This window comes from Microtus pennsylvanicus, chromosome 6 (genome assembly GCF_037038515.1).
Source record: "Microtus pennsylvanicus isolate mMicPen1 chromosome 6, mMicPen1.hap1, whole genome shotgun sequence".
In the NCBI taxonomy this organism is placed as follows: domain Eukaryota; kingdom Metazoa; phylum Chordata; class Mammalia; order Rodentia; family Cricetidae; genus Microtus; species Microtus pennsylvanicus.
The window spans coordinates 88,571,354-88,597,211 of record NC_134584.1 but is presented as its reverse complement, the minus strand read 5'-3'; the positions used below and the strand labels follow the sequence as shown (position 1 = coordinate 88,597,211).

Sequence of the window (25,858 nt, the reverse complement as noted above, 5' to 3'; positions counted from 1 at the left end):
TACATCATATATATTTTTACCAATAAGATATTCCTCTGTCCCGAAAAGAAAGTGGTTCACTGCTCACAGTTCTGACATCAGGGCTCGGCTGGGTAAGACTTCCCCCTCCCAGAATCAAAAAATTAGTTTGGGCCTCCTGAAATTCTGACTGATCAACTCCAAGCCAGGGGGTTCCAGCATCCTCCTTGGGTTTGCTAATTTTCTGGGATGGCTTCAGGGATGCAGGGAGTCACTTAGGATCCCACCAGGAACAGCATGGGACAAAGTACATGGAGGCCGGCAGGTTTGGCATCGCCGTGATCCCTCTGGTCTCATTAAGTCTAATTGTTCAAGTGTTTACAGAACACACTCTCCAACATCCTTCTCCTTCCCAGAGACCAAGGTGCTCCTCCAGAGGCTAGCTAGGGTCCCCATTCAAATACTTCCCATTAGCATAAACTCAAGCCTGAGCACCAACTCCTCATAGAAAACAAAAGACATTGTTAATATTCAAGGAAATTCCAAGGGCTTAGGAGCTCTGTGGCTGGACAGAGGATAAAGACCAAATGTATTTATTATTCTTTATTCTCTTTGGTGCTTCCGGCCTGCTGCTGTCTCTCCCATGACTGCACATTTGTAGGCTGGGCTGCCATATTTATTTAACCTTTCCTCTGAGGTAAACACTTGAATTGTTCCCAGGTTTCGCTACTATCTTTATTTATTTATATCTTTATTCTAAACCTCTTTAGGCATCTTAGTTTCAACTCCACTCTAATAAATCTGCTTTGATGAAAATGAAGAGGAGAAAAATGAGCCAGTGTGCTTTAGGACAGTGTGAGATGTTTTGATTAGCCAGGAGCCTCAGGGACTCACGATGCTTTTAAAAATCTCCCCTTTCCCTTGTGTTGATTCATGTGGGTTCACCTCTGTAGTGCCTGACAGTTGGGAATCAATTTTACAACCATATCATAAAAACTGGAGGCAACTAAATAAATTATGCCGAACAGCTTCCTTTAAGTCAGAGATTTAATGCTAGCAATAAACAAACAGATGACTCACTAGCCAAATGGAAGTGAAGAGTATTGCGAGGAGATCTTCAGAAACTCAAAGGCAATGCTGACTTTTAATCCAGTAGCGTAAAGCCTCGCGAGATCAAAGGGACTGGGAAATTATAGTTCTGTATGGCTGTCGTTACAGAAAATCTCCAGGGCCTCTTAGCACGTTCATTAACAAATACTTGTAATAAAAAAAATCACATTAAGAAAGAGAGAAACCTCTGACTGTGAGGGTAGGCACGTCAGTCTGCGTCCACACCACAGAATATGTCACATGGCATAGAATGCTATGTCTAGCCTTTTCTCACCCAATGATAAAAGGAGATTGACGATTACCCGATAAAACGCCACAGCAAACTATGTTTAGCAGAACAAATGTCCCCAGCAGTCAGAGCAGCAGGTTTTGGTGAGTGACGCCTTGCTGTGGGTGGAGTACAGTAAGCCACATGCAGCATGCGTGTCTGAGCGGCAGCTGAACTCTGCCTGAAAGAGGAAGAAACAATCACAGGCTTCAGATGGGAGAATTCCTACCAGAAGGTCTAGGGTACAATTTTGTTTCTGAACTATGACATTTCTTTCATGGGGATTCTGCCTTAGAGACGCAACTCAAGTTAATAAACAAACAAACAAACAAACAAACAAACAGATGTGGCCCTAGAGAAAGTAGCCTCCTCCTGTATGTTCCGGGGTCAAATTCAATTAGACCATCCCTCTGTATCAGAAATTTGCATGGTCTCTCTCTCTCTGTTCAGGCTAGCCATGCCTGTAACATACCGGTCATTTGAGAGGAATAGTTTCTAAACGTCAATGGGAAGATTTCCCTGCCAGTTAAGTTGTTCAGTGCCTTGCGCCTCGGTGCCTTTGCAGGGAAAAGCTTTTCTTGGCGTTGTGAAATGATGTCATTTTATTTTTAAAGGACAGGAACTGCCTTTTTCCTGCACGGTGGAACCAGCAGCTCTCGGTTAGCGTTCGTGTGGTGGTGATACACCTTTGACATGTGTGCTCTCAGAGTGTGCTATAGTTTGAACCTGGAATGTTCCTCACAGGCTTTTTCTCCTACATGGCAACGCTCTTGGGTAGAATTATGGGAGGATTGATCTGAGGCCTCGTTCGGTGATGACACTTAGCTGAATGAATGACCTGTCGGGAGATGGCGGAAATGTTAAGAGTTACAACCTAGCTGGAGGAAGTAGGTCTTGGTGGGGGTGTGCCTTTAAATGATATATTTTGCCCATGGACACTTCATTTTTCTCCCTCTGTGTCCCCCAAATTAACAGCTTTACCAAATGCTCACTGCGATGATGGTTTGCTTTGACATAGTCCTAAAGTGATGGGGCCAAGGGATTATGGGTTGGATCATCTGAAACTATGAGCCAAAGGGAAACCATTCCTCCGTGATGGGCTTCTCCCAAGAAGTTGGCTCTAGGGTTGGAGCTAACTTCCTCCCAGCCCCCAAGTCACTCCTCCACCTTCCCTCCCTGCAGCACCTCAGCCAAGGGCTGGGGAGACTCTGAAGGCTTTTGTAAATTGCTGTATTCACCATATTGTAGCGATATTGGTGTTCCCCAAAACTCCAAATATACAGTAACAAGCTCTTTGCCCTCTGTCTACTCTCGATCTTGAAAAATCTTTGCTGTTTGGTCAAAAGGCTATAGATTTAGTCTCAAACAAACATCCTTACTAGTTCCTTCAGCAAGGTTAATACCGCTGTATTTGAAAGCAGAAATGACATAGACTAAGCTATCATAACCCTGTGGACATTATCTCATTTGATTCTTATGAAATACCTTTTATATCCCTTTTACAAGTGAGGAATGCAAGATTCTAAGTGTGATTTATCAAGATCATACAAACTACACTCAGAGAAGCCGGAGTTTGAACCCATGCGGACTCCAGCTCAGCATGACTCCCACTAATTATGAGCGGAGGTAGGGTTGCCGCTGTACAGACACCAGTGGGTAACTTTTATTGAGCTTCTATGTGCCAGAGTCCATAATAAGGGCTTAATGCATCGTTTTCTTACCAAAACTCATTAAGAAAATAGTACCACTGGTTCCATTTCACACAGGAAGAATATGCTTAAAGAGCTGGAAACTCAGTTGGGGAGCAAGTCAAACAAGATCAGTCGGAAGCCCTGGGTTGCGCTCTTTACCCAAGGAGGGCGCAGGGTATGGCTTTCAGTACTTGTCAAAACTCTCAAGGACATGGCATTCTGTATCAGTCGACTCCCCAATGGATAGACGTCTGACTCTGCTGATCGCTGCTTAAAGCAGTGCCACTTGGGCAGAGATGCAGAGAGCACAGGCTGTGGCTTAGGAACACAGGCACTTGTGACTTCCGTCCTGAGGACACAGCCTGAGATCCTTTGACTCTGAGTACACACTGTTCAAAACACACAGCCGTAGCGGCTGCTTTGGACCAGGTCCTGCGGTTCATTATTCGGAGCGCAACTCACAGCTGAAATTTCTGTCCCTCAAGGGAAAGCTCCAAGGTGGAGTTTGACAGTTCCCCCTAAGAACTCTGAAAACGGAAAGCCAGATGATTAAAGGTTGGGACAAGTAAGGGTTGTGGAGAAAAATGAACCCAAAGACCTAGAGGTGAAACCAGAAACACTGAACCGGCTGGAAGAAAGCATAGGCATGGTGGGGGCCTTTTCTGAATAGACTCCATTTGCCCAGGAATTAAGGCTAACAAACCTCTGTTGTGGGGAGTCTTGGCATTTGGCTTAAGCTTGCCATATATATTTAGGGCCACCCTTTTGTCCAATGGGCCTGAGAGCTCTGTCTGAAGCTGGGATTCTGCCTTCTAAGTGGCTTCGTTTAACCGTGCACCACCACTCCCCACCACACAAATTACCCTACTTTATGGTGCTCTCTGGCCCTTGACTCTTGTCCTTTCTCTCCCTATCTCACCCAGGCCCATTCTACTTAGAATCCGGTGTCTCCACATCCTCCCCAGCTGTCCTTCATAAGCAACCACAGATCTGAGCCCCACTGAAATTCAACCACCATGGCCGCACGCGGTCTGAAACCTCACAGGTTGCCTTGTGGGTGTAGGAAATACTACTGGCAACCGTGGAACCATGGTTTGCTGATTGCTGAAGGAAAGAAGTGAATCAATACACCATCTCACTGGCCATTTCCCATTTCCCACCTCCTGCCTCAAGACCTTTCTCTCAGGAGCCAAGCTGAGGAAGATTTCTGTAGGTTCGCTCATCAGGTGAAGGGGAATTCCTCCAGAGGGGCTGCATTGCTGGTTGTGAACTCCCTCGTCGCTTCTGCCTTAGCCAGAGAAGACAGTGAAAATCAAGCAGTATCCCCAGGTTCCCTTACCTGCCCTGAGAGCCTTTACTCTACCTCCAGTACTGCCTACTGCTCCCCTCTCCCTCCTCCCCCTCGAAAGGGGTGTGTGAGCTGCAGCCATCTGGCGCTTTGAGTCTCACACGTCATGTGACTCCCTCGTATTTGCATGTTAATAATTTATATGTGTTTTCTCTTGCTAACTTGCCTATTGCCAACATGATTCAGACTAAGTTATTGAGCTTTCAGAAGATAGACATGAATGCCCCTTGGTACCCCTAGACGCTCATAGTCCAATCTCAGCTGGCCAGAAGGCTTCGTTTTACCATTATTATGCTCACGTTCCTTTTATTTTCAGTTTTCTTCTATGGTCTTAAATGTCAGGTTCTCTTGCTTCCTCTCTTCTTGTGCATCCTTGACTCCAAATGTGCAAATGTCCGCGTCTCAGTCAGTGCCTTCCCCTGTGCTCCAGACCCCTTGTTGCTCTGGCTTCCCGGGAACTTAGCATAATCAATAAGCTTTTCTTGGCTCTTCCTCATAAGGGCTGAAATGCATTCACATTTCGCCCATCAGAAAAATCAACTTTCTCGTCTTGAACTTCGTTGTTAAGCTGTTGGAGTTTTAAAATAGTTTCTCCATTCTTCCACTTCCCTTTATATGTAGAGTAGAAAGGACTTCTATGGTGAGATTAGATCTTGAAAGGCTCGAGATTCAGCTACGTGGAAGCCCTATAAAGATGCGCCTGCCTTTCTTGTTCTTTTGAGTTTTCTGGCATATGAGCTAGGGAACGCTGCTCTGGTGGTGGTGTTTGCATTTCCTCCTCAGTGTTCCCACCTCCTACTCTCTTCTCAGCCCACTCCAATCTGCCTTCTTCCCCGGAGGCTCTGCTCTGACCTCCATGTTGCTGGATGTAACGGATGCCTATCGGTTGGCAACCCACTGGTTTCCTTGGCTTCTCAATCTTGGCGAGGTCTTTGCTTGTCTAGCTGGCCCTTTCAGCTTCATTTTTCGTTTTTCATCCAGAAATACGATGGTGAATCTCTGTTGTCCACTGCATTGTTATTGAAAAGCACTTGCGAGACTAAGACACACACACTGATGGGCATTTTTTTTCCAGAGAGGATTAAGGAGAAAGGCCCTCCCTGAGTAGGTGGTACCCTCATCTCAACCTGGATGCCTAGTAGGAAGCTGGAGAGCTCCTATCAGTGCATGCATTCTCTCTGCCGGCTTCTGCTTGCCGCATCTTCCTTACCATGATGGCCAGAAACCTAGGAAGCCACGAGCCCAATAAACCTTCACACTTTTCAAATATCCTGTCACAACGACAAGAAAACTAGTTCAGCCCATCACTACTTGTGGTCTCAGACATCTCCACAACCTCTATTTGTCGGTGTCTTTCAGAGATGAGTGCGGACTCCCACTCCCTCATTCTGCGCATGCCCCAAACAACCTTACACATTTGCAAACCTTCAGTCTCTGGAATTCCAGATACCCAGCCCAGGCTTTTCTTCCAGATATTAGGCTTACGTATTCACCAGCCTTTGCCATAGCTCCAAATATATATATATATTTCAAATATGTCTTTAATAGAATGGGGTTAGAATTAAATGTGAAGTTTTCTGCCCAAACCACTCCCACTTCAATCTTGATAGTCTTAAGAAATGGCAGTGCCACCCACGTCATTTCTCAAGTCAATAATTTATGAGTCAGGTGTTATTCGCTCCCAACCTTGGATTCAAACGGTTACCGAGTCCTTCCGATTCATTTTCTTCTGTTCCTTCTCATGGCACCATGCTAATTGAGGCCAGTGATACATCTTGTCCGAAATAGTTCAGCAATCTCTGTGTCAGCTGGAGAATAGCTCTAAGAAATGGACATCACTTCACTTTCTGTGTAACAGGATTTAATCCAGGAAATAAGCTTGCGCGGTTCTGAGAGACAGGGAGGCTAAGTAACGGCTAAGGGTCTTAATGGCAGCCCAAATAAAGCCACAGAAGTCGTCCAGCGGCAGAGCTGATAGCCTACCAGAATGATGCTTTTTAAAAGCCCAAGATCGATGCTGAAATTCTCCTTAACCCTCATCATGTTTCGAATTGGACTCCTCCGCACTGCCCTGAGCATTGTGTTTGCTGTGTGCTCTGTGTGATCCCGGCTTGGGCTAAGTGATCTTTGTGGGTTATCTCACTTAATCCTCAGCCTAACCCTGGGAGTTAGGTACATTATGATAGCTTTGCAGATGAGTCAACTATGATTTAGAGACGTTAATATGCCCAGGGTTGCCCACTTAGGAGACAAGGTAATCAGACTTCCGACTTCTGACTCCACAGCCCATCACTCAGCATTGCCATATTACTGCCTCTGTCGCGACAGAGGCTTATAGCTCCAGCACCTTTTCTCCCTACAGCCTTTCGTATTCCCCATAGCCTCCCATTCTGACCCTCTGCTTCTCAAACTGCTTTCTTTTTTTCACTAATGTTCACATTTATTGGTTGCTGTTTTTTCTCCCCTTAATTTTCTTTTTGTGCATGGGTGTTTTGCTTGCACATATGTGTGTATACATTAGGCATGCCTGGTGCCCAAGGAGTCCAGAAGACGGTGTCAGATCTAGTGAAACTAGAGTTACAAATGGTTGTGAGCTGCCACGTGGGTGTTGGGAATCAAAGCCGGGTCCTCAGCAGAGCCGAGCCTATGAACTGCTGAGTCATCATCTCCCCACCCCTTTTCCGCCTCTTTTTTTTCCTAGCTATATATAATTATCCCCGGAGGAAACTACATGCTATTTCTTCTCTGGGAAAGCTTCCTATCTTCTGACCATCCCACTGGTCTGAGTCGCCTCTGCGGCATTTCATACACACAGTATACCTTTTACAGATATGTAACGGTGGCCACACACAACTGCGTGGAGGTGGACGGGCCTGCTATGCTTACTCTTCCTCGCTGTATTGAGGAGCTACGCAGTCATGGCAAACACCTGCTGCAAACGACAGCAAAGTGGGAAGGATGCTGAAGTCTGCAGTGGTCGGCTCTGTTGCCCCTTGCCTTGTGATTAGCAGAAGCAGCGTGGTGATAGCAGCAGGCAGGGGAACTGTTCTCTTCACACAGGGTTGGGAACAGAGACAGGAAGGGACCAGGACTGTGTTCCTCCTGCTCTGCCTGACCTCTCAAACTTCGTGCCTCCTCCCCCCATCGTGCCCCTGTTAGGAATGAGAGTCAGACCAGGGCCATAATAGGTTTCTAATAGTCCCTTCCAGGGACCAGGACTTATTTCTGGTTTACTGGAGCTGGCTGGACTTGAGCAAGCAGTTCTCGGAAAAACCCCTAATCTTCCTTAAAAGAAGCCTGCAAGCTTCTGTGAGTCACCCTTTGCCAGTCCTGCATGCAGGTATTTTTGTTCTCAAAATAAATGCTCTTGTTGATTGCATACATGGTTGGTGGTCTTTTGTGAGACTTCTGGTGGGCCCTAACAAGGAAGGTCCTATTCATCACACTCTGGGGAGCAAGCCTGTGGAGAGGAATTCACAACTGAACCGTAACATCATACTCCTGCCCCCCAAAAGCTCATTGGTCAGCTCATAATGAAAAAAAAAACCCATTCATTCCATTTCTAAAAGCTACTGAAATCCTTCGTTGTTTGTTATTTTGAGATGGGGCCTCCACATGCAGCTCTGACTGGGCTGGAACGTGCTGTATAGACCAGGCCGGCCTTCAACTTGTGGTAATCTTCCTGTCTGCACCCTCCAAATGCTGGGATCACAGGCTTATGCTACTGAATCTGGCTCCAAAGTTGTAACAACCCCAACATTGTCTAAAAGACAGAATTCAAAGTCTCCCCTGAGACTCAAGGCAAACTCTGAGCCTCTGTAAAACAACAACAAACATAAAAAGTTGCATACCCTCAGCATGCGCTTCCCTGGGAAATGGGAGCAAACATTCCCACTTGCAATGGAGGAATGGGTGCATGGGAAGGATGATTGTGAGCAAGGCAAGACTGTAGCACACCATGGGGCGTTACATGCTGTAGCTTCAAGTCCGGCTTCTGAGATACTCGGAGTCAAGTTATGGCTCTAGCAGGCTCTGGTAGTCCACTTATAGGGATTTGCCATGTGCAACCCACATGGCCTCTCCCTTCGGCAGGCTCTACTTGTTGCTGGGAGTTTTCTTTGTCAGTCGTTTCTACATCCGGGGATCTTGATTGCATATTTAGCCTTTCCTTCAGAGCTTCATGGGTGACCCCCATCAGTGGCTGACCCTGCCACACACTGCTCGGCTTCCCAGGCCTTTCCAGTGAAAGCATGACATCATGACTCTTGCATCATGCATTCGTGCTAAAGCAGCACTGTGTGGATAACAGCTAGGTATGCTACCACCTTTAGTGGTCGCTGTGCATCCTTGGACCACAGCTGCAGTGACCTCTGAGTACCCGGGCAGCGGAAGCCAAAGAAAGTCTTTCCTTCGGGCCAACTGAATGAGCAAGGAAGCCTGGACTTCTCTCCTCAGCAAAGCCTTTCAAATGAGTTCAAGCCTTCGCCCTTGCATGGATGGCATCAGCCATTTCTGAGCTCCTCCCATGCAACTTTCGCCTTCTCCTGACACAAAGTGGTTGGCTGAATTCTGGTGATGCCAATAGCTTTAGAGATCACGTCTTCCTGCTCCTTAAATGTTTCTTCTGTGTACTCTTTGGCATTCTGCTTTTCTAAGCTCCAAGCAGAATTGCCACTCAGCTCTGTCAACACCCTGGAACTCTCCTAGCCTGGGTCTCAAAGTCTGACTAAAGTTCACCAGATTTCAGTTCCAAAGGCCTAAGAACCACATGGCCATGTTTAATCACAGGGGGGAAAAAACGACCTTCTCCTCTGGGATGTATTTTGTTTCTTTTATCCCCCTTTTAATATTTTTTATTTTAGGGAGGTTAGAAATTATAATTTGATTTCTGCTTGTCCTCTTCTCAAGATCTACAAATTCTGCTGGTGCTGAAGTCCAACACCTATCTCCTCCTACCGAAAGAGAACATTCTTCTTTAAAGAGGGAGGGCAGGGCACAGGCAGTTTCCAGAGAAGGGAAGAGTAGGGAACTCCCACCAGACAGAGGCAGAGGGCATACGGACTAACCTGATGATCCTGCCTACTCAAAATTGAAAACCCAGATGAATAATGGCAAACGCTGAATGTTGTCCCCACTTCCTGTTTGACATTCTAGGCACAACCCTACAGGATACACACAATCAGTACAGGGCAACTGCAGACCAAATACAGCAGCATCATGGAAGAAGCCAAGGAAGGTGCTGCCATGGCAGTCCTCAAGGTTCCTTGGCTCCTGCACGGCAGCTTCTGTGTCCTGGAGTACCTTCATGATCGGCTATGTTGGTAAAAGCAGACAACGAGAAGTCATTTGGGTCACTGTGGGGGACTCCAGAGTTACCGCAGAGCACAGTCGGGGTTCCGAAGAAAACTGTGGCTAAAATGCAAGAACCTGCAATGCTCGAGCAGGCTCTAGGAGGTGGAATCCAAGTCTCACAGATATCCTGGACATCAGTGCTGTCTTTGCGGTCACTGCCACTAACATCTCTGGCCAGGTTCTGCTGACCGACCTCTTTGGAACCAGGAAGTGTACTGCCCCGATTCTCCTTGGAACCCAGAACCACGTATCTGCCCTTCTTCAGCATCAGCTGCCGTCTCTGCTCACCCACCATCTGGGAGAGATCTTGTTTCATGGCGTATGCATCTTCTCCATCTGCATGGTACTTGTGCTTTACCTCACTAACCTGGAAGTTCTGGGTGTTGGAATAAAGGTGCAGGGCCGCCCTGTTGCTCTTCTTGGCATGCACTGAAGTTCTTGATCATGGCCCGTAAGGCCTGGTCCATCAGCTTCTGGGCCAGGCCGAGGCACTGGTGGGAGCGTTTCACAGCCAGTGAGGTGATGTGTTCATGAGGGACATTATTGGGGTCCTCTTCCATCTTGGCCAGGTCACAGCTCACAGTCTTGCTATCCTCATCCTCAGCAATTGTAGGGGCACTGGGGCCAAGAGAGGCCATGGTAGAAGTCGCACTTCATCTGGTAGCTCTAGGTAGGCAGAGCAGGTGGCAGTAGCGCATGGTCGTCAGGTCATGGGGCCGAGCATGGCAGAGGTTCATATTGGCAACACATAGGCCTGTTAGGCTCCGGAGAGCCAGAGAGGATGCCATGGAACGCAAGCGACACCAACACCGTTTGTTTTAAAACAGCCGGGGTATCCAAACAGGACTCACACAAGATGAGAAAGATCTCCCACTATCTTCCGTTTTTTTTAGCATGTGTGAGGGGGAAAGAGTTTCATCATTTCTATTAGTCTCTATTCTTCTTGAAAACAAACTCTTGGGCTAGGCATGGTGTCAAATGCCTTCAATCCTAGCACTGGGAGCTGGAGGAAGAAGCAGGCAGAGATGCCTGTGGGGGCTAGACAAGTTCCGGAGTTACTTATGGAGGCCCTATGGGCGATGCTGTACAGAACCTCGTCCATCTTCATGCGAGCGGGGTCCCAGTCATGTCTGAAACAAATGACGACCACGCGGTCCTCCTCTGAAAGAATAGCCTGCCTGGTCTGCCTGCCAGCCATTGTGCAGATGCAGGAGCATGTACGGCATCTTGAGTGGGCCTGCGCGGCAGGAAGCCAAAGGCTCATGAGAGCCCACGCAGCCCTGGGATGCATTTTCTGTAGTAGTCACCTTTCTCATTGCTGTAACAAAATACCCAACACAAATGACTTGAAGCTGAAGGGCTGAGTTTTGTTTCATGGTTTCAGAGATTTCTGTCCATACTTCTTGCCTCTTGATTCTGCACCTGTGGTTGGACAGAACATTACGACAACAAGAGCTGGAGGACAATATTCAACTGAAGAAGGGGGGAGGGGGCTTCAGAGACAAGGCCTTAGGCCCCACCTCCTGAAGATTTCATCGCCTCCCAAAATATTGCTCTCAGCTGGGTACCAAGCACTCAATAAATAAACCTATGTGTGACTTTTTATGTACAAACCATAGTAACTCAGGTATTTCAAATATAACCCCCCCCCCCACAAAACCAGGCACTCCATGAATATTTATCAAGTGAAGTTTTAGAAGTCCATTACCTGAAACAGGGTGACAGAAATAAAAACATCTCAGCACGAACTGTGGGCAGGAGGAGTGCTCATCGGCCCCCTGCATCCCCAGGTGCTCATGTCTATCCCTACAGAGCACAGGAGGACAGACACAACTGGAAGAAGTGCAGCTGGATCTGCGGGCAGAATCCTGATTCTACTCCACAGCCCCCTTAAAGCAAGGCTCAGCTTCTTAAAAACCTCAGCTCCTCAGAAACAAAACAAAACAAAAACAAAAAAGCCTCAAGAATTGGAACCTAATTCACAACATTGTATTTCCAAGAGGGCAGAGGTTTGCATTTCATAGTCTGAGGACAAATTGCATAAACATTCCTTTAAACATTGCTGTTTGTCTTAGGGTTTCTATTGCTGTGAAGAGACATGGTGACCATGGCAACTCTTATAAGGGAAACAATAAATTGGGTGGCTTACAGTTACAGAGGTTTAGTCCATTATCATCATGGCAGAGTGCAGGCAGACATGGTGCTGGAGAAGGAGCTGAGAGCCCTACATCTTGATCAGGCAACAGGAAGTGAACTGCCACACTGGTTGTAGCTTGAGCATACATAGGACCTTAAAGCTGACCTCCATAGTGGCACACTTCCTCCAACAAGGCCACTCCTCTTAATAGTACCACTTCCCATGGGGCAAGCATTCAAACACATGAGTCTCTGGGAGGCATTCCTATTTAAATGATCATACTGTTCAACTCCCAAATTTCCCTCCTGAAATCTCCCTTTTCTGTATTATAAACCTTTCTCTACAGCCTCCCGATCACAGAACTAACTACGTTCTGTGTCTTTGCCTTCCACTCTTTGGGAGAGAAGTATGGTGTGCCTGCTCCATCCTGACTTGGTCCTTGCTATATGCATCCCTTGGGATTTTCTTGTCCTAGAAGGCAGAGAATAATAGTAATACAGTGAGTATATTGTTAGTTTAAGCCAGTAAAACTTTGCCTCTGATAGTCTTCTATTCCTGGTACTATAAATTTCCATACCAAGAACAATGCTTGATGATTCGGGTCAGTTTTTTCTAGATGTGGAGAGGATGCTCTCCATTCTGTTCTTTGTGCTGGGCCATGAGACTTGTGCCCTGGGAGATGGTAAGAGCCCTGGACGAGAAGTGTGACATGAACGTGTAGTGAAATAGAGGAAGCCAGGTGAAGGTGAACACTGTGCCCTCACACTCTTTTATTAGCTTCTCTTGTGGTTGGCAGAAATATCCAGTGGGGTAAACAGAGCCAGGATGGTCACAGGACCAGCACTGAAAAGTAGCGTGCTTCAGTGGGCCGAACCCTAGGGAAAGCTGGGCCTGCACGGCCATGTCAAGCACAACCCAGATGCCCTAGTTTCACTTCTGAAGCAGGCTTTTTCTTTTGGGTCACCAACCAGCTCCCCAGTTCTTGACACAGAGACTTATTTTAGTTATGAATGCTCCGTCTAGCTTAGGTGTGTTTCTGGCTAGCTCTTTTAACTGAAATTAACCTACCCCTTTTTTTAACCCATCGTTTGCCTTAGGACTTTTACCTTTCTGTGCTTCCTACTCTGTGTCTGCTGGCCCCAGGCATCTCCCTTTCTTTCTCCCTCTTTCTCTCCTCTCCTCTTCTTACTCTTGTTCTTCTCCAGCCTAAATGTCTCCTCCTATTCATTCTCTCTGCCCTCCAGCCCCACCTATCTTTTCTCTGCCTCACTATTGGCTGTTTAGCTCTTTATTAGATCAATCAGATGCCTTAGGAAGGTAAGGTGAAACAGCAACACATCTTTCCATAGTTAAAGAAAGGCACCAGAAACAAATGTGCTTTACACAGTTAAAGTAATATCCTGCAGCATAAACAAACATAACACATCTTTACACAGTTAAATAATCCATAACACACTTCTGTTGCTGTGAAAATATCCAGACAAAAAGCAACAATTCCAGCTTATGGTCAATCACAGCAAGGAATCCAAGATGGGAAGAACGAAAAATAGTGAGGAATACCAGGTCCACAACCAGGAGCAGAGAGAAATAAGCGCGTGTATGTGTGGTGTTCAGCTAGCTTTCTCTGCTCTTATGCAGTCCAAGTCCTCCAAACCAATCAAGGGTGCTGCTCTCTCTCTCTCAAGCTGTGTCTTCCAGCATTAGTTAAGACGATCAAAAGCACCCTCACAAACATGCCCGTAGGCTAACCTGGTAGAGACAGCCCCTACAAACATGCCCATAGGCTAACCTGGCAGAGACAGCCCCTACAAACATGCCCATAGGCTAACCTGGCAGAGACAGCCCCTCGTTAAGACTTACTGGGTGATTTCAGGTAGTGTCAAGAGAACAGTTAAAGTTAACCATAACAGCCAGCGGTGTAGCATTTTAGAGTGACGGTTTGCATGCCACACCATGTAGTGGCAGTGCCACCTTTCTCAGATTACAGACTCAGAAGTTCCCATGGGATCCTGTGAGGCTGGCCTAGAAAGTCTATTGTGATGGCAGAGACCTGGTCAGGAAGAAAGGTCACGAAGGATGGACCTTCATTCCTGGGGGTATTGGCAGGTACCAGTCCAGCTCACCCCCTCAACAGTAAAGACTGGAGAACAGCCAGCGTGTGGTCCTCATGACATGACCCTCATACCAAGAGTCCTCAACAGTTTCCTGTATCCAGAAGCACGGGGAAGGAAGAGGTAGATTGGAACTAACTCAATGTTTGTCCGTCATACACTTTGTGAGCCAAAGGCGAGTCTGTAAGTGCTTCCTGTTGGAACGGGCATCATTTACGAAGCAAAGTTAAAGTAGTTCTTGTGTTACCCTCCCCACTCTACAGTCTATACTCAGGAAAGGAGGCTGGAGATGGCTGTGGGCTTAGTAGTCCCAGAGACACAGGGGGTACCAGTGACTCAGTACTTAAGGGATGCCCGAGTCATCGGGGTCGATCCCAGTAGTCATATTGTCTCAGCAGCGATGCTGAGGGAGGCTGTGCTGGATAAAGCACACCTTCTAATTTTACCTGAATACGGAACGCAGTTATTAACGCCATAGCACACCTCTTCAGGTCCCCAATGCCAACAGCTGTCATAGACAAAGGCTGAGAGGAACTGACAGCCACAGGGCTGTTTCCAGCCATGAACCCCCAACCTGGCACACGATGAGTGCACACAGTCAGCTGGATGCACAGGCAAACACTCGGTAGGCTAAGGTCAGCTCATGGTCCACAAATGAGAAGCTGACCTTGAGCCAAGACGCTTTCAGCAAGAGGGGACAGCTCAGGCGATGGCTGTTTTCACACCGCGGCATAGACCTCCATGGTTTATAGAAGGGCGGGTGATGGGAGGTGAGGGCTGAGTGCTGTTGGGTGGGGGTGAGCTGAGCCACGGAAGGGCCGAGCTGCTGGAGCCACGGTTTAGGCAAGTCGCTCCGGTGGTTAAAGTACCATGGCCTACCACACGAAGCGATTATCCCGAGACTTAAATTCTGCTGATTCAATTGCTCTTATTTAGATTTTCAAATTATTCCTGACAAGATAATAAGTCTCTTTCAAAACATTAAATCGAATAAATCTCCTGGTTGGAGGTCTCTAGCTCGATTTAATTTTCCGCAGAGCGTCTAAGGATCTAATGAGAAATCAAAATGAAAGGGCTTAATTGGAATATTCCTCCAATTCCCCGACACAGATCCCGTGCTAGGAAACGCGCAGAGATGTGAGCTTGAGCCGCATGCCCCTCCCATGTTCGCAGAGTGAGTCCCACCCCTGACCTTTAGATCGCCTTGGTAAACGGCACAGTCTATAAACAGCAAAGCATTAATTATGGAGCCTGTTTTTTGCTTGTTTCTGTCCCCAGTTTTAATACACTCCCCAGTGCTCTTTCTATTTAAGCTGGATGCTGTGTTTTCGGTTGAGCTATGCGGATAGAGCCTATCAGAGATGGATCTGCAGGGCTGCTGTTCCGTGCTCTTTAGAGGGCCGAGCACTGAGCTCACCGAGTCTCCTAGCGAAAATTCTCCTACATTCATTCCTTCTCATCCTCATCGCAGGAGCTTTCCCCGGGGACGTCTCCTCCCATGCATGCCTTGCTGAGCACTCGGGAGGTATCAGGCCCTTTGCTATGTCTCTTGCTTGTGTGTTTATTACTCCATCTCCCCGTGGCATCCCCGGGAGGCAGGTGCACTGATTCTCTCAGCACGTGGGTGAGCAAGTAGCCTCAGAGAAGCCATCCACTTCGTAAAGGGAAGACAGAGAGTTGGCTCTTGATGCAGCCCCCAACCCTCATGCTCGTGATCTAGGATTAGTTAATTCAAATACTTATAGCGAATGAGATCCCAGGACAGTGTGACACTCTTGAGACAGTAGATCAGATCAGCCACCAAGATGTGTACCTGTGGGCATTAACTCATCCACTGCTGTGAGGATTTTTCAGTCTACAGTCAGGAGGAAGTACAGGTAGCATTGTTTCCTGGGTCATGGGACATAATTTCCTCTTCAAAGAAGCTGCTGTCACCTATGGGGAGAAAGACAGACTCGACAGAAACTGGTTTGGTGCTCCCCGTATTACGAGAGAAAAGACAGGAAGTCACATTAGCCATTCTTGGCAAAGATCCCACCTCATTAGCGATAACAATGGTCAAATTAGTGGTCCTGGGACAAATACAGAGACTGCTTTCCCAGAGAAGCAAGCCAGAACCACTGTGCCTGTCCCCGACTTGCTGACTGGACTGGCGGCTTCGCCTCCCAATGACAGGTGCTCCTGTGTCCTGAGATTATCACGGTCACCTCAGATGAAAGGTAAAGGCCTGCCGGCCCTGCTTTGAAAGGTAAGGTTAAGTGTGACTCAGCTCTTGCGCCATCGCTTCCTGACTTGTATCATTGGCCCTGATGGCATTGCACACGGAGGAAGCTCTTGCCAGACTCTTCCAGATCCACCAGCGATATGAGGAGGCCTCTGTCCTCTGCTTGGAGCACACAGGGAAGGAGTGCTGAGAGAAGGTGCAGGTTCTGGTGGGTCAGCCACTTGTTCCAAAGACAGCAAACAAAGTAATAGTGAAAAGGCAGGAAAGGAACCCAAAACCAAATGCTGGAAAGATAAAAATGAAGTGAGTTGTTGACCCACCTTCAGGGCCTGATGTGAGGCTCTGGTCTGAATAGGGGAGGGACTGAGGTGGGCAGAGTGAGACGCTTGTGTAATTTAGTGACCTTGGTCAAGGTGTGGTCTGGCTAACCACTGTCTCTGCTCTGGTTCTGCAAGGTGACTTGAAGAAATCCTTATTCCTGCAGGGGACAAGCTGGTTCTCATGAGATGACGGTCCCTGTCAGGTGATCCTGGAGGCTCTGCTGTCCTTGCAGTCCAAGATGACTACAGGTTTAGGGTGGTGACTACGGCATCCATCACGATCTGTAGTGGTGCAGAACCGCACACTGTGGAAGCTGGGAGTAAGATGCCCCTTGCTCTTATCTCTGTCTTTCAGCTTGAAGGTGATGGCACGGGTTAGGCATTGCAGTTTTAGACAGATGTGTCTTGGATGATCATCATCTCTACATGCAGAACTAAGCTGGAGTCTAACCCAAGAGAAAGAAGATGCTCAGTGCGGGCAAAGCACAAGGCCTTCGTCCTGTTTCAGTTACTTTGCAGGTGTGTATGTGGGGTGAGTTCTTTTCAGTGAAAGCAGTTTCTCGGGGTGTTTATGGAGGGGGGCCAACTTTGGCTTAATCAGGGCAGAAACTCTCCAAACTGAGGGACATCATGAAAGAATTTCAATTTAGGAAGTGGAGACTTCCTTGCAAATGGTTTAGAGTGCCAGGTGCCTGGTGCCATAGTGGGGGCACATGCCCTCGATCTGGGTAGCACTTCCCTCCCCACCCCTAGATCTGCTCCTTGACTTTCCTCCTCCACCAGAGTGGAACACTCGAGATGTGAGTGAAGAAAAGTCTCCTTTGAAATGTTTTGTTTGGCCAGCCAAGTGCCAGCCTCTTGGCACTCAGGAGGCATAGGCAGGAGGACCTCTGTGAGTTCATATCATGAGGTTCAGATCAACCAGAGCTACAAAGTGAGACCCTATACAAACACCAAAAAAAAAAAAGAAAGGAAGGAAGGAAGAGAGAGAGAGAGAGAGAGAGAGAGAGAGAGAGAGAGAGAGAGAGAGAAAGAAAGGAAAGAAGGAAGGAAGGAAGGAAGGAAAAGAAACTTTTACTGGAGAGCTTCAAGTCTAAAGTCTTCTGTGGAGGGTATAGTTCCTAGTTTGGAATATCTACTTCAGGAGCAATAGGAGAAGTGGAAATTCATATCAATGTCCCAGTGAACAGGTATGCTGTGTGGGCGGGTCTTGGCTGTCTTGGGGTCCAGATCATGGCTAGCTCAAATCCCAGTGAATTATTTATAATTTACTGTCAAAAAATGTGTCAGCTTGTACCCCAAACTAAACATACGTTGTTTATCAACTCATGACTCCAATGATGAGAGAGGATCAGAAAGAGACAAACTAGAAGATGCTAATGCAGAAACCTTGACTGTAGAAGTGAGTTATTTGAGCTTCCTTACCTGGTAAAGTGTGGACTTCTAGCACCATGGCTTTGGTTGGTTTGTTTTGTTTTGTTGAGATAAGTTTTCACCGTGGAGCCCAGACCGACATTGAGTTCATGATCCTCCTCCCTTAGCCTACTTAGTACCAGGATTATAGTCATGTACCACCATGCCTGTCACTATCTACTTTTAAAAGCATACCAGATTTGGTAGGGTGTGTAGGAAGCACAGCTTAGAAAAAGCATTGGAGAAACCAGGGTTGTCAATCACACCAGTCTATTTTCTTCAACAGGGGGAAACGAATGGTGCTTAGTCACCTGGAATGCCAGAGTGGAAAGTGATCAATCAAGCTGGTGATTCCTTGCTATTCCATAGGAGCCAGCCTCCACCTGCACACCCCAATACCCTGAGCATCGTTCAGACCCAATGCAGTCAACAGAGCGCATCCTCATGAAAGGGGCCCCATGTACTTTGCATCCTCCATCAATAGAATCTGTCCTTAGGCTTATCATAAATCCTTCCTCTAGCCCTAGCCCTGAGCTCTATTTATCAGCCAATAGAATTCATTATTACTGCAGAGGTCGTAAGCTCTACTATGTTTAAATGTGTAAGAAAAATAAGCCTCAAGGCCAGTCCCTGGAAGGCTATGACCCAGTGTCTGCAAAGATGGCAGCGTTTGAGTTTCATTCTTCATCTCCTCTTACAGACTGTCCTGGGGAGGGAGGGTCCCTGATAGGTGTGCAGGAACTACTCATCTTACGGTCTTCAGACTTTAAGGATTGTTGGATGAGCCTATCTGTCTTATACAGAACTACAGGTACTCAGCAGAATCTGTCGGTGGTAGTTTGAGTGTAATTGGCTTCCCATAAGTTCATAGGGAGTGGCACTATTAGGAGGTGTGGCTTTGCTGGAGAAGGTGTGGCCTTGTTGGAGGAAGTGTGTCCCTTTGGAGGTGAGCTCTGAGGTCTCATATATGCACAAGTCCAGGGTCTCAGTTCACTTCCTGTTGCCTGCAGGATCAAGATGTAGAAATCTCAGCTCCTTCTCCAGCACCATGTCTGCCTGTATGCTGCTATGTTGTACCGTGATGATAATGAACTAAACCTCTGAAACTGTAAGTCAACAAGTTAAATGTTTTCCTTTATCAGAGTTGCCATGGTCATGGGTCACTTCATAGCAATAGAAACCCTAATTAAGACAGTGTCCAATTGCTAGTCTTCCAGGCATTTATCCTACGGAGAATATATGTTTATTTCTCAATAATGCTCAGTTAAACTTTGGGTAGAAATTAACTCTATCAAATCTCCTCTGCAGGAGCATATGGACAGTTATCTGGTAGTAACAGCTGAAGTTCATGTCTTAAGTTTTCTTGGAAGCTGAGAGTTTTCTTGGAACCACAGGGCTGCTTGTAACAGGGCCCAGGCTTTGAGGATTATGTGGAAATGGAAGTCCGAATCCTTCAGTTATTGTTCTGAGTGGACAGAGCCGACACAGCTGTGTGGTGGGCAAGTTCCCTCTCCTGCTTGGGCTGTACCACCCTGAGAGGGCTGGAATAGGTCAGTGGTTCTAAACCTCTTCACCTTGGAGGACTGAGGATTGCACCTCATGCTCCTTACCTCAGACGAACCAGTGATCAGTATTTCCTTGGATGGAGCAGAGGCGGTGCTATTAAAGCACTTGGGAGAGTCTGAAGTACAGCCAGGCCTGGACACTGGTTGCGGTGGTCGCTAGCAACCCAGCTCCTCTCTATCCTCAGCCAACCACAGCCATGCTTCTGTGGAGACACTCCTTTTCGGAGGGAGACCTCACTTAGTGGCACTGTGCTCTGACTCTGCACTTGAGCTACAGAAGCACCTCAGGCTGTGCCTCCTTCCCCTTCCTGCTGGAGACAGAGGGTGCTTGGCAGAGGAGAGCCCCGTTATCTGCCTTACTGCCCCTCTCCTCTCATGGTTCCTCTTCCTTCATTCCCACCTCAAAGTGAAAAGGAACTAATAATAATCCTATACACAACACCTCAAGGACTGACCGGCCAGATATAGATAACAATACTATTGATAGTTGTTTCAGCTTTGAGTAAACATTAATTCAACATCTATGTGACGGGGGTGAGGTAGGCTTGCTGCCTGTTTTTTTTTTAAAAAAAATGACTGGCCTTTGTAGGAAAAGGGATATGTGACCTTCCCACATCCTGACCACCACCATTCAATGAGCATTAAGTGTCAACCAAGGAACAGGTTAGGAGGAGTCCAGAACCAGCACCAAAGAACTGTTGAGTTGGGTCTCTTCCAAGGGACTTGAGGAGCAGGCAGGAAAATTGGATGTCAATGGCATCTGCCAGGACCCGAAGAGCCACCTTGCCATGTCCCAGGGACCAACGGGCATATGGTATGCCTCCTTTCCTTCCAGTTATTTGGCCGGATTCCATCCTATCCTTTCATCCATTGACCTAAATGTCTGTGTCAGTATTTTATATTCCCCGTACCATTTGAAAATCATGTAATTGTCAAGTATAGCCCCACTGAATACACTCACCTCTCCTGTTCAAACCGACCTGGAAATCAGAGCCAATGCTACAGAAAAGACTACGGACAAAGATTTACTAACAAAGAATAAATTATTAAGAGTTTGGGTTGCAGTAGGGAATAAAAGCATGTAACATTCCGATGTCCTGAAAATAGTTTAGCCAGCAAAATTGGGAGGTGAAAAGGGAAAGGAGATAAAATTGTTAGGCTAGGGAGACTTGACAGGTGAGGAGGATCAACACGCAGGAAACCGAAATCAAGCTAACGGAGGAATTCATCTCCAAAGCTTTTCTAGCGTAGTCTCTTGACAGTACTGGAATGCCTTGGAAACAGCGTTTGTCACCGAGAAAATATTTGCTCAAAGTTGGGGAACCTAAGGTTTTATCAGATCCTTTTCTTCTGTTGGGTTCATACATAATTGAATGCACTTTTTAAAGTACGTTTAGTTCTGTTCTTACAGGAAGATTTTTTTTTTTTTTTTGCTCAGGAGGCACTCACAGAGGTGTCTGGAAGCGTGTTTGCTGAGTTCTGGTACGAGACTACAACATGAGATTGTACTTGCTGTGTCAATATTTGTGTTTTTCTGTCTTGTTTGCATATTTGACCACAGACGTGGACTGTATTTGCAGATTAAATTTTTTTGGTTGGAGACGAGGGTCCACTGATGGCTTGCACTTAATATTTTGAGTCACGTGTGCACATACCTTTTTTACTGGAAAGCATGCAACACTGTCATCAGGTTACCAGAAGTGTCTGTGGCTCTGCACTTACTTCCTTGCCCCTCCCTCCCCCCACGCCAAGCCTCTTCCAATCACATAGCCAACTGGAGACATCACCCTTGGGTTCTCACACAACTCTGGGAAATTGACCTTTGCATATCTATACTGTGCATGAGGGAGGTTGGGAGAAAGAGTCAGGAGTATGCCACCACCGTTAAGGGTCACACGGGAAGACAGGCAGGACATAACCCAGTTCAGCCTGAGTGCAAAGAACGCACTTGGTCAGCTCGCTATGTCTTAGTTCTAAGTTATGCACTTAATAGCATAACCCATATTGATAGTGTTTTTATGCATTTCAGACACAAACGTGGAAGTGCGGTTTCTAATCTTGCCGTGCAGTGGGTCATCTTGCAGTCACTTATGATAAGGACCCTCCAGACTGCTCTCACCACCAAAGCATGAAAATCAGACTCAGCATCCAAAGGCATGGATGTCCAACATCACATACATCAGTAGAAAAGCAAAGATATCAATGAGGGACACAGGAGAGTAAGAAATGCCATGACCACGGAAAGTCTTATAAAAGAAAGCATTTCACTGAGACTTGCTCGGTATTTCAGAGGTTAGCTCGTTATCGTGTCAGGGAGCAAGGTGGTACATGGACAGACATGGTGGTGGAGAAGTAACTGAGAGTTCTACACCTGGATCTGCAGGCGGCAGGAAGAGAGAGACTCTGGGCTTGGAATGGGCTTCTTGAAACCTCAAAGCCAACAGCCAGTGACACACTTCCTCCAACAAGGCCACACTTCCTAATCCTTTCTAACAGTGCCATTTCCTCTTGAGCAAGTATTCGAACCTGTGAGCCTATGTGGGGCATTCCCATTCAAACCACCATAGAAGGTCCTCTAGTTCAATCTCCAAGGTATGAATTATGAATGCTTAAACACCGTCAGTTCAGGTAGGTGTGGGGGCACACACCTGTCATCTCAGTATTAGAGAGGTAATAAGAGAAGAGTGAGAGTTCCGGTCTAGCCTAGGCTACATAGAAGACCTTCCTCAGATAATAACAACAGCTCCCCCCTCAGTTTATCTTTGGGGAGCCTCATCTTCTTTATCTGTGTAAGTGAGAAGACGGGATAGTTGAAGTCTGGACTCGCTGTGGTTCTAACACCCAGCAAATCGGAGCAGGCAGCGCTGCTGTGCGGTCAGGAACATCGCAGAAGGAAGAGAAGTGTGTCGCTCTTCCTTCCTCCAGATACCAACATAGAAGTGCTAACCCTAATTTGAAGCATTGAGAGGAAATGTGGGCAAATCTGGAAGCTATGCCTAGATATGCCAACGATACAAACACTTCTATTTCTTTCAGAATGGTGGCGGGCTAATTATAGGCATTGATTTTATCAACCCTCTTCCCAAACGTGTAACCCTGATGGAAGTGTGAAGTTCCCAGAGCTGGAAAGAACCGCGGAAAGAAGTAGGCAGATTTCCTTAGCCTTCTCCAAATGCTAATCACTCACACTGGCAAGTCCTTACCCAAATCCATTTCTCTAAGGTCATGAGGACTGTACTGGTCAAAACAATAGCATCTCAGATCCACCTGAGGCTGCTGTCAAGTGAACCCCACACAGACTCAGATTCACACTCTTTCCCCAGGTTGAGCAAGGCCAGCCAGTACAGAGGCAGCTTTAGAAACCTGGAGAAAAGACACCGTGCAAGGCATATGTCTGACAGTGGGCTGGGCTGCAGGTTCCCAGAGCTATGAGCTTGTCAAGAGTCCCCTGGAACATCATCTCAACTGCATGAGCCTTCTGTGGAGAGGACTCACAGAGACAGAAATGCAGTCAGTGTCTAGAACACAGAGATGGGGACTTGGGAGTTCTTTGAGACAAGACAGAAGAAAGTTAAAGGATATGGCAGCTGATAGCAAGGATGATATAAACAAACATTCTGTAATCTGTTTCTGGCCTAGTAAAAAGCTTACTTCTAATTTCATTTATTCAGTCCATAAATGTTTTCTGAGCATCTACTTTTTGCCAACTACCGTTCCAGATCCTAGGGACATATCAGTGAATGAAATGTATAACATTCGCTGTTCCCGAATTTCCCAAAGGAAAACACACAGTGACTTAAGAAATAAGAAAACGTAGCTTCACGACACTGAACACCTATGCTCAGTGCACTGGAGAGAACAGGAGGGAAGAGAGAATCTAGGGGACCTTTCGTTCTAAGCTTGTAGAACTCATGTGGACGTGAAGGCAGATGGGATGTAAGGTCAGCTTAGGAACGGTAGCGGTCCAGCGCCTAGGCAGTGAGGTGGGCACTGAAGAGAACTGAAGGCCTAAGGGTATAAGTCAGTGCTGAGCCCTTGCCCCACACCCGCAAAGCTGCAGCAACACACACACACACACACAAACACACACGCATACACACACGCAGGCACACACACACAGAAGAGTAGGAACTATGAAGAAAGGACCACGTAGCTGGAAAGCAGGACAAGCAGGAGGAGAAAGGGAAGAACTGAACACGTGGGTGGAAGTCGCTGCCTTCTAAGGCCAGTTAGGAATGCAAAGCGGGGTGTGGGTGACAGAAGCTGGGAAGCAGTGGCCAAGGCTGCCGTAGGGAAGACAGATTGCAGAGACCAGAGGAGGTTGCCTAAAAACTAAAAATATCTGAGAGAGGCCCAAGAGCCTTGTAAATGAAGGTGTGGGTCCAGGATTTCCTCCAACTCAAGGGCACAGAGACACTGACGCATTTCCGCTGGAGAAAGACTTGGTGTTTTCTAAAGAGCGCCCTGGGTGTAAGTGATTGAAATTTGGTAACAGAAGGAGACACTATCAGAGCATCTTAGCAAGACAAGGAATTGAAAAAGCAGAAGGTTGACCCTGTAAGATCCTATCTTCACCAAGCACAAACAATAGCAAGACAAGAAACTGAAAAAGCAGAAGGTTGACCCTGTAAGATCCTATCCTCACCAAGCACAAACAAGCGACACTAAGCAATGCACTAGAATTTTTTTTAGGGCCACCACCCAGCTCCCAAATCAGGACACAGAGAATTTTTATTAGTTATGAATGCTTGGCCTTAGCTTTTTTGAGGCACGTTTCAGGCAAGCTCTTTTAACTTAACCTGTTTCTCTTCATCTATGTTTTGTCTTAGGGCTTTTTACTTTTCTTGCTTTTATATATCATACTTTCTTTGCTTCTGGTGTCTACCTGGTGACTGTCTTGTTTCTAGCCCTGGGCACGCCCCTCTCTTTCTCTCTCGTTCTCTCTTTTTCCTCCCTTCTCTCTCAAGCCTAGATTTTTCTTCCTACTTATGCTCTCTGCCTGCCAGCCCCGCCCATCCTTTCTCTGCCTAGCCATTCGCCATTCAATCTTTCATTAGACCAATCAGGTGCCTTAGGCAGGCAAGGTAAGACAGCATCATATCTTTATCTAATTAAACACACATCCTTACATTGTTCAACAAATGCAGCATAAACAAATGTAACACATCTTTATGCAGTGAAAGTAATATTCTACAGCATAAACAAATGTAACACATCTTTAAAATTGTTAAAGTCTAGTTAAAGCAATATTCTATAACAAAGCAATACATAGCCCACTACCCACCAGCCACACAACACAAGATCAGCAAAACTGTATTCACTAAAATGTATTCCCAAGGAGTTGAGTGTGTACACATAGTAAAACTTAAGCTTCAGGCTCATGACGGTGGCCACTGAAGCTTCAATTCCCTTCAACAGCTTGTCTATACATCGTATGCTTCCCCAACTCTAAGAGATCCAGACATCACAGGGAGGCAAAGCAACTGGTCCAAGTTCACACAGCAAGGTGAGAGTTGACTAGAATCGGGACTTCTCACATTGGCATGGTCTTTCCACCCTCTCCATGCCTCTCAAACACCAGACATAAATCACCATCTTGAGGTCATCCCACTCCATACCCAAAACACTGTGTCAGCTGTCATATTTGACAGTTACCTTTTATTCACCAAAGCCCTTATTTGTTACACATATGCATTTTAGTGTGTGTGTGTGAGAGAGAGAGAGACAGAGAGAGACAGAGAAAGAGAGAGAGAGAGAGAGAGACAGAGAGAGACAGAGAGAGAGAATGCCAGGTGGACAGATGCGAGGTCAATCATTTAAGACCTCAGAGTCTTGATGCCTGTCCAGGTAGGAGCCTAAGAGAGAAATATCAGGGAGAGTTATAAAATACTATATTCTGATTTCACATGCCCAAATGGCCTAAGCCTGGCAGAAATGCATCAATATTTATTGTAGAGGATCTTTCTAGAGACCTGAGACACCTAGTGGGTTATTTCTTCAAAGGTAAATCTTGCTATTATCTGCTGAGCATTGCCGAACTACACACCCTTTGTAGGTGTGTTCTTGTTTACTCTACAGGGGAAGAATTGCTTGTCCTTGATTTCTATTTGTAAGTGAGGAAAGTGAGAGTCTAAAAAAAAAAATGAAGTGACTTGTCCTGTTGGGACAGAGGAGTGGCAGAAGTTGATCTAGGCTTCAATCTAAATGATTTCACCGGCTCCCCAATCACCACCATTAACCCCAAGCTCAGCGCACCTTTGCTCTGTATTCTGTTAAAGACATCCTGATGGCATACAAGTGTAATAAAACTAAAAATGCGTTTGTCATCACTTGGCTTTGATACCAACATTTCTGAGGTAAC

At 46.6% G+C, this 25,858-nt stretch overlaps 2 pseudogenes; both read right to left on the bottom strand.

Moving 5' to 3' along the window:
- Positions 1-9,629: 9,629 nt before the first annotated feature.
- LOC142853089 (N-alpha-acetyltransferase 11-like) lies at positions 9,630-10,464 on the bottom strand (annotated as a pseudogene).
- A 110-nt stretch (positions 10,465-10,574) lies between these two features.
- Positions 10,575-10,953, bottom strand: LOC142852927 (thioredoxin-like protein 4A; annotated as a pseudogene).
- Between the last annotated feature and the right edge of the window lie 14,905 nt (positions 10,954-25,858).